This window comes from Rhincodon typus, chromosome 29 (genome assembly GCF_021869965.1).
Source record: "Rhincodon typus isolate 14 chromosome 29, sRhiTyp1.1, whole genome shotgun sequence".
NCBI lineage: Eukaryota > Metazoa > Chordata > Chondrichthyes > Orectolobiformes > Rhincodontidae > Rhincodon > Rhincodon typus.
Window position 1 is genome coordinate 36039403 of NC_063360.1, and position 8547 is coordinate 36047949.

Below are 8547 nucleotides of genomic sequence, written 5' to 3' on the forward strand. Positions count from 1 at the left end.
ACAGCAAAGTTGAGACAAAAGAAGCTAGGAGTACGAAGAGTCATACTTTAGTTATGTAAACAATTCATCATGGATATCCAAAATTCCTTCAGAAATTTCAGAAGAAATTTCTAAGTTCTTCAGCCTGAAATTGGTCACAAACTATCTTTCTGAAATTGTATTTTCCTATGAGGTTGAGGCCACTGTTTAAGGGGCCCTAATGGTCTTTTTATAATTTTCCACTAAACTACCATTTCTATCCCTAGTCCCTTATACAATGGTCCAGATATTCTGGTGGCCAGACTGGAGCTATGGGACCATACAGAATCCCTGATACAGCTGGTTTTGTGGGAATTGCCCAGGAAATTCCGATGGGAAACTTCCAAGTATCTGGAAACCTGTCAGAAACTTTGGAAGTTTCAGTAACCAGTTAGGCTTACAGGTGGTTCCCTGATTTACGGATGCTCACACTTATGGCATACAGGGGTGTATTAATATTAATTTCAGATATCAGACACACGATCGTTGACTTGCACTAACAAACAGCTACTTTATATTGTTTTGTATTGTGTTCTGACTTGCATACAAAATCACTTATGAACGTACTCAAGAACGAAACGTACTCGTAACTCGGAAAGTGTCTGTAATAATAACCAATATAGAGGATTAAAAAAACCTACTGTAACTGTTGGGTAACTAGTAATTTGGACACCCTCCTAACTGCTGGACCAGATACCTGTCTGACCAGAAGCCACCATCTGATTTACCAATCAAATCCTGTTCGCTTGAAATGACAACCACCTGAGGAAGGGTCACCAGACCCGAAACGTTAACTCTGATTTTTCCTTCACAGATGCTGCCAGACCTGCTGAACTTTTCCATAACTTGGTTTTGTTCCTGATTAACAGCATCCACAGTTCTTTCGGTTTTTAACCGCCTGGCCCAACTGCATTCCCTCAAGTAGCACTGGACCAGTACAGCCATGTGATACTCATGTTAGTGGATTAACAATCTAGAAATCATGAGACAAATCTCATCCTAATTATTCCAAATCAAACTGTCACACTGCCCTGGAAACTAACAAATCGATTCATACTCCAAACAGGCCTGGCCATAATTCAGTCACCTAATTGGAAAAATACAACTATTAAGAAAGCTCACTACACACCTTTCCAACTTTTAAAAAATGCTTATGCTCCTCAGTTTAGGTAGGATGTAATCACTGAGCCAATGCAGAAGCATGTGCACATCATGAAGCGTAGCTCTGATGCACACCCTGAATGAGTAGGCCTGCTGCACTCCAGTCTTTCTCCATACACAAATAGGAGAGGCACTCCCTCCTGTATGAATCATTGCGCTCCGTGGGCATGAGGAGGAATTGGAGAAAAAAAAAATACAGTGAAACAGGCTATTAAACTTATTTAAGATTGTTTGGATACAAAATCTTCCAATAGTAAAAAAGTGAAGATGTGGATTAAGATTACTACAAAGCCACGTATTACCTTTTCCACAATGTCAGTTTTAAAACTAGTTCTAAATTTAAACCAAGCAATACTATTGTGAATAGAAAACAGATTAGCAATGTAAAGTGAGTTGTTAGCACTGGAAGAAATGTTAACCTGAACCCTTGTCCTGCAGATCAAAATTCACGACTTTCAAAAAAAAGTGCTTATTCGAATGCCTTCCTAAAGTAATAGCCTTAAGCACAAATATATTTATAGAAATCTTATACGAAACCTTATACGAAACATGAAAAAGGGGAAACAGATGGTGAGCTTGGATATGTCAGGAAAGTGCAAAATGTATTTTTGAGGAGGTTTTTAAAGACAGTGAGCAAAGTTAGAAGGGATTATGGAGTTTGAAAGTCAGGGTGAGACAACTGACATATCTCGACATCAAAGGGTGGAGATACGAAGATGGAACATAGAGGAAATCAGAATCAGAGAATTAAAAATGAGGCGACAGTCCTCAGGATGATGGGTCTACAGAGTTCAGATGGAGGAGACTGTAAAGTAAGGAGGACAAGCATAGAGGTTAAGTGAGAAGGTGGGGAAAGGTGGATGTAGGGCAATAGAATTTCATTTATTGCGAAGAAGAGAAAAAATTGCAAATGTAGAAATTAAATAAGCAAATTAATAAGCGGTTGTTCTGTCAGATCTGAAAAACGAGAGCTGAGTTACTTTGCCAGGTCATTTCTGTGTGCCGCAAACAATTGCCTGGCATTACACTTAAATGGAACAGGTGAAAAGGATGCAGTTTGTTCTGAGGAACGGTCTTGGAAACACCAATCTGTCCATTCTGCTTCAAATGCTAATGTTGTGAATTTTAAGCAGTGAGAAATTTCAAATGCCTATTATGTGATGCTGAATGCAGTCTCGTCCACACAACTACTAGAAGGTTCAGAGATTAGCAAGGGAAAAGATACACATAACAGCAATTTGTAAGATATATGAGTGTGGCTCAGTCACATTTCACTTTCAAAACTGTGAAAGAAAGCCATGGACTAGGTTCAATGCCTGGACTGCACTGAGTGAGCTAAATCCAAACAAGACAATGATTAAATGGCACAACTGTGATTGGGGAGAAGAAAAACAAGCTTCCGACTGTTTGCCACAAAGCAACAGATGGAAGGGAGATGGGTCTAAGAAAAGATCGAAGTGCTAAAGATTTTGAAAGAAATTCCCCACTGATGCAGGACACAAGGTGACAATAACCTCAAATTTAGGACCAGGTCTTTCTAAGACTTAAGTAAATAAATGCTTCCTTCAGGCAAAAGGTGATAGGAATGTGGAATTTAGTAACAGATTTGCCACTGAAAAACAAAACTGAAACCAATAATTTCCCTTTACAATGCATTTTAATGCTCTGTCCATGTAGCCCAAAAGGAACTGGGGTATATTCTAGTACACCTTTTTCTTCCCCTGCAAACAGAGCTCTAATCAGTATTAAATATATCTCACTTATCAATTTGTAAACAAAACACACCAGAATGAAATACAAGTCACAGACAAACAAATGCAGAATATAGCTACAATTTTCAGACCACGTCCAAAGAGTAGCCTTTAAATTACAAGCTTCATTAATCTAGTCTATTCTCACGATGGTTGAGGTTAATGACCAAACGTTTGACAAAGTAAACAAAATGGCTGCACTTAACCTTTTGAGGACCACAGCAGTTTTTCCCTAGTATTCTAGCAACAATTACAAAATTAAGCGGTTTTGTGCCATTGTCAATTTTATGAGCAGTGAAATTAAATCCTCTTTTCTGGCTTTCATTATACTTCAATACTATAATTTTCAGAAGTTAAAGCACATTCCAAAAGTAAATGGTAAATTTTGCTTCTATTCCCCTTTCAGGGGAAAAACTAATTTCAGCAGCTAAAAAATAAAGCCTCAGTCACCAAATGCAGCTGTGGTTCTTTTCCAACAATGCACTCACTCAGTGTCTCTCACTTCCAGGCGCGCGTGCGCGCGCACACACACACACACACACACACACATATACAATGCAATTGTAGGCAAGTGCCTGTATCTACTTGGTTTGAAGCTGGATGCTGATATAGTTCTGCAGTCGGTTACATAGATCCCAGGGTTGTCCGATACTTGAACATATGTCACACTTGTAATGGATGCTGTCATCTCTCAGCCAGCCTGGACAGGAAGTTCTCCTAACTGCAACGGCTCAAACTTTTCTCTGCCAAGGAGTGCTGGAGTCGGAAACATAAGAAAGAGGACTCCTGGAGACCCAGAGTGTTTCACCTCCAGCAATACAACCATCGCTAAGCTTAAGTATAGGCGTATAATTGCGGAATCAGCAGGATGACGAACTGAGAAGAGAGATAAAGAATCAGTATCTCCACTGTACCTGACCTAGGAGTTATGACCAGCCAAATGGACTTGAGACAGGATTCATACTCCTATCATTCTTGGCCAAAAAACACTTAATCCCATTATTATTTAAAAAGTTAAACCTTAATTGATGGTGTAAAAGTGTACTAAGAAAGACCCATTAACACTGCAGGAGAAGAGGAATAAGGTCAATTTCCCCAATGAAATGAAGTACATATTAAAAAAGACTTTTAAAATTAATTTAATGCTGCAGACATCATGGGATAGAATTCTGGTTTGGGTGGTGGCATGAAGTGACTAATATCAAATTTTACACTGCATCCAATTAATCTGAATACCAGACAATAATGAGCACCTTATTGAGGTGTATAAAATCATGAGGGGCATAGATAGGATGAATGCATATAGTCTTTTTCCCAGGGATGGGGAATTCAAAACTAGAAGGCACAGGTTTAAGGTGAGAGGGGATAGATTTAAGAAGGACCTGAGGGGCAACTTCTTCACACAGAGAATGGTGTGTATATGGAATAGGCTGCCGGAGAAAGTGGTTGAGGCAGGTACAATAGCAACATTTAAAAAACATTTGGATAGATACTTGGTTCAGAAGGGTTTAGAGGGATATGGACCAAACGAAGGCAGTTGGAACTAGCTGAGTGGGTACCATGGTAAGCATGGACCAGTTTGGGCCAAAGGCTGTTTCCATGCCATATCACTCAATAAATAATCTATGATGGCCTATTTTGTGACATTGCTCCAAGAAAACTTGACTTGCACACCATTACAAAAAACCATTTACTCTCCACTTACTCTGTTGGCTACCAATTCCCGCCTACAAGCACACAAAAGTGACTTGAGACAAGATCTTTTCACTATTTTTCCCTCTGAACTCAAAGGACATTCAGTCGACAAAGTCAGTGCTGGTGCTACGAAGTGAAGCCATCTATTCTGATCCCAATTACCTTGCCCTTTCATATAGGGTCATAGAGTCAAATATTTTTGAATTTTCTTCCTTCACAAACTATAATAGAGCTGCTGGCTCAAAACCATTTATGAAAAATTATTAGAACCTGGAATGCTTTATGTGGGGATTATACAAAGTTACCATCCTTTTCATTCTTCATGATACCTGAGCCAATTCTCCACCCATTTGTAAATGTCTCCAGTAAACAGCTGTTAATTCTGAAAATCTCTGTTCAATCATCTCTTTTCTGCTCTGGTGAAAAAAGATGCAATATTTTGAGATGTTCTTCACAAACCTTTCCATCCTATCATTCCTCACTACTGTGGCTGTATTTTTCTTATTCCACCCGTGTGTTTAAATTATGGCAGGTATTATAGACATGCAAATTATTTAAATTGAGAACCTAGGAACATTGGGACAGGTGATTCAGCCCCTCAAGTCTGTTTTTTTTTGTTAATTAACAGTATTGACATCAACTCCAGAGTACTCTGGCTCTAATTTTATGATTAAACTCCCTGGTCTAACTCCTCTTCTCTTCCTCACAGAGAAAAATGCTCTCTCTATCAAATCTTTGAACTTCTTTCATCATCTTAAATGTCTTAATTATATCACCCCTCAATGTTTAATATATAAGGGAATACAAGGGTAATATTGCAAATTTTCTTCATTTTCATTATGGGCTTAAGTTTTGGTGTGAAGGAAGCACATGACAATCACTAACAAAGTGCTGTCACAGGCAACATCTACTTTTTTCTAGTGGCAAAGTTAGCTGTGTGGGGGGGAAGAAAAAAACTGGAAAGCAACTAGCATTCCGTAGGAGGATAGGAAGAGTAGGACATTCAGATCCTCCAGGCCGTTCTACCAAGGTTGGTCATCTACCTCAACACCCTAGTCTGGTGCTAACTCCAGATCCCTTAATGTCATTATTAACAAGAATTCTATCAATCTCAGTCGTGAACTCAATGACTGGATTTCCATAGTTCTTTGGGGTCTGTAATTCCAAAGATTCACCACCATCTGAATGACGTTTCTCATTGTCTTAATTCTAAATGGCTGCCTTTTATTCTGAGGCTATAAGAGGGAAGAGTTATTGCAATAACGTTGTGGAAACAACTGCTGAAGTTAGATGCCCAAGACCAGATCATCTGCCCATGCCCTCAACTAGTAGCAAACAAATGCCATGGGAAATTCTAGAGGAAGGAAACAAAGATAAAAATGTCTTAAATGAACCAATAGTGAAAGCCCAAATTACTTCATAATAACTAACTGTAAACAGTTTATCTTGGAGCTATCTTTGCAAGCTTCCAGATTGGCAGTCTCTACTTTAACCATTGCACACATTAGATAGTACAGTTTGTAACTTCCTGAAGATGGAAAAAAATCAACTGAAAGGAAAAGATGACCATTCTAAATCCAACTCCAACAAAATATGGCTGCATGCCATATAACCCAGGAACAGTCATTGCTTTGATCCAGTGTGTATGGAGTGAACTGATCTCAGAGGAGTCTGGGATTACAAAAAAGCCTCAGTCTCTTTTTCTTTTCCAGCGGATAGAAAGGAAGAGGAAAGCAAAGGAGGAAAGATGAAACTGCAGCCGGTATTTCTGATATTCACAAATTATATGCGTGGACATCAAGATATTTAAACAATTTATAATTGCCATTGTAAAACCAATGCCTAAACTGAGGCCTGAAGAACAGCTACTTGGACAACTTTCAGGAAGTGGTTGGGCACATGGTCAGGGATCTGGTATTTTGGTGCAGGAGGAAGACAGGAGAAAAATCTGGAGATAGGGATGGACAAGAAGAGTGGAGAAAAAGTGGAGGGTGGGTATGAGTGAGAAACAGGACTTGAGAACAAAGATGTGGAGCTATGATGAGGCCATTAAGTACAGATTATAAATTTAAAAAAAAAATTTAAAAACAGATACACAATAGACCACAAAAAGGAAAAACAGTGCAAATTATACTGAGTTCTGGAACAGCACCCAGACTTAATAACCCAGAGCATGTGTGATAGAATGGGTGAGACAAAAAAGGAGACTCTTATTTTGACACTGACAAGGTCTGGCTGCCAGCTGAGTTAAGTGCCACGACTGGGGCTTAAGAATGGAGGGGGTGGGGTAGAGAGAAGGAAAAGAAGTCCCCAAAGCACAAGCCCCTCAAGTTCCTGGCTCGCTCCCAGCCCTGAAATCTCCTCCTGCCTCTCTCCTTTCAAGGAGGCTGAATATTGGGGCAGTTTCTTTTTGAACACATTGCACTGGGCTTTTCCGCAGCACAAACTCCTCAGTGGCAGAAAGGGGTGGGGGGGTGGCGGGCGGGAAGAGGGAAAGGGCCGGGGAAAGAGGAGGGGGAGAGGTCCCTTTAAATCACACAAGTCACTCAATGTAACAAACCGCACCTACCGGCGGCCCAATGTGGCGGTCTGGCCAGGTTTGCAGGCGCTTTCCCCTACCCTAGTCCCACTCCACCCCAGGCCGTCCCCACACTCTCTCTTTCCCTGACCACCCTAGTACCCCCCGAGCCCCCGGTTGGAGCCGCGGTCACACGGCGAGAGGAAGGAGTCCCCGGTACTCGAGGTGGACCGCCGAACAACGCGCATGCGCGGACCCACTCCCTCCCCCCCCCCCCATCAATCTCTTAAAGGGACAGTGCAGCTCACAGGGGAGCAGAAATATGCAGAGCAAAAACTCCATACCTACACTGATTGCACACACACGTATACAGCCCAACGCGTCTGTGCTCTTTAACAGCCACCACCCCTACCCTTCCTGCTTAGAGTCATAGAAGTCTACAGCACAGAAAAAGGCCCTTCGGCCTGTCAAGTTTGCTCCAGTCAAAAATATTAACTATTCTAATTATCCTATCTATTCTAAATAATCTTAACTATTCCAATCCCATTTTCCTGCCCACAGCCTTTTATGCATTGGTATCGCAAGTGCACATCTAAATACTTAAATGTTACAAAGATTTCTGCCTCTGCCAACTGTTTAGGCACCAAGTTCCAAATTCCCACCACCCTCTAGACGAAAAAGGTTTTCCTCACATCACCTCTAAACCTTCTGCCCCTTACCTTAAATCTATGCCTCGGTTATTGATCCCTTTACCAAGGGGAAAAGACTTTCTTTGCCTACCCTATCTATGCCCCTGATAATTTTATATGTCTCAAATAAAACCCACTTCATTCTCCCCTGCTCCAAAGAAAACCACAGTCTGTCAATCTCTCTTCATGACTGAAACTCTCCAGCCCAGACAACATACTGGTAAATCTCCTCTGCACCCACTCTACTACTACTACTACTATCACAACCCTCCTTTAAGTGGTTTCCAGAACTGCACACAGTACTCCAGCTGTAACCTAACCAATATTTTATACAGTTCCAACATGACATCTCTGCTCTTGGACTGCATACCTTGTTTAATAAAGGTTAACTATCCCCATATGCCTTCCTAACCACTTTACCTACCTGCCCTGCTATGTTAAGGGACCAATGGACATGCACATCATGGTCCCTCTGATCCTTGGTGCTCTCCAGGGTCCTACATACATCATGTATGCGTTTGCCTTGTTTTTACCTTAACCAGCAGATTTCCCAACTAGCCTCCCCTTAAAATACTGAAACAACAAGGTGTAGAGCTGGATGAACACAGCAGGCCAAGCAGCATCAGAGGAGCAGGAAAGCTGATGTTTCGGGTCTAGACCCTTCTTCAGATCTAGACCCAAAACGTCAGCTTTCCTGCTCCTCTGATGCTGCTTG

The 8547-nt window shown here is 41.1% G+C and overlaps 1 protein-coding gene across 4 annotated transcripts in view; it reads right to left on the bottom strand.

Moving 5' to 3' along the window:
• The window catches only part of gatad2ab (GATA zinc finger domain containing 2Ab), an 80311-nt gene extending 73074 nt beyond the window's left edge, over positions 1-7237 (bottom strand). Inside the window, exon 1 of one of the 4 annotated variants that reach the window (XM_048613994.1) lies at positions 7195-7237. The gene's annotated coding sequence lies outside the window, so the exon portion shown is untranslated. Of the gene's footprint in view, positions 1-1147; positions 1358-7194 lie in introns of those variants that run through there. The other 3 variants (XM_020529422.2, XM_048613997.1, XM_048613993.1) reach the window with 3 other exon arrangements.
• Between the last annotated feature and the right edge of the window lie 1310 nt (positions 7238-8547).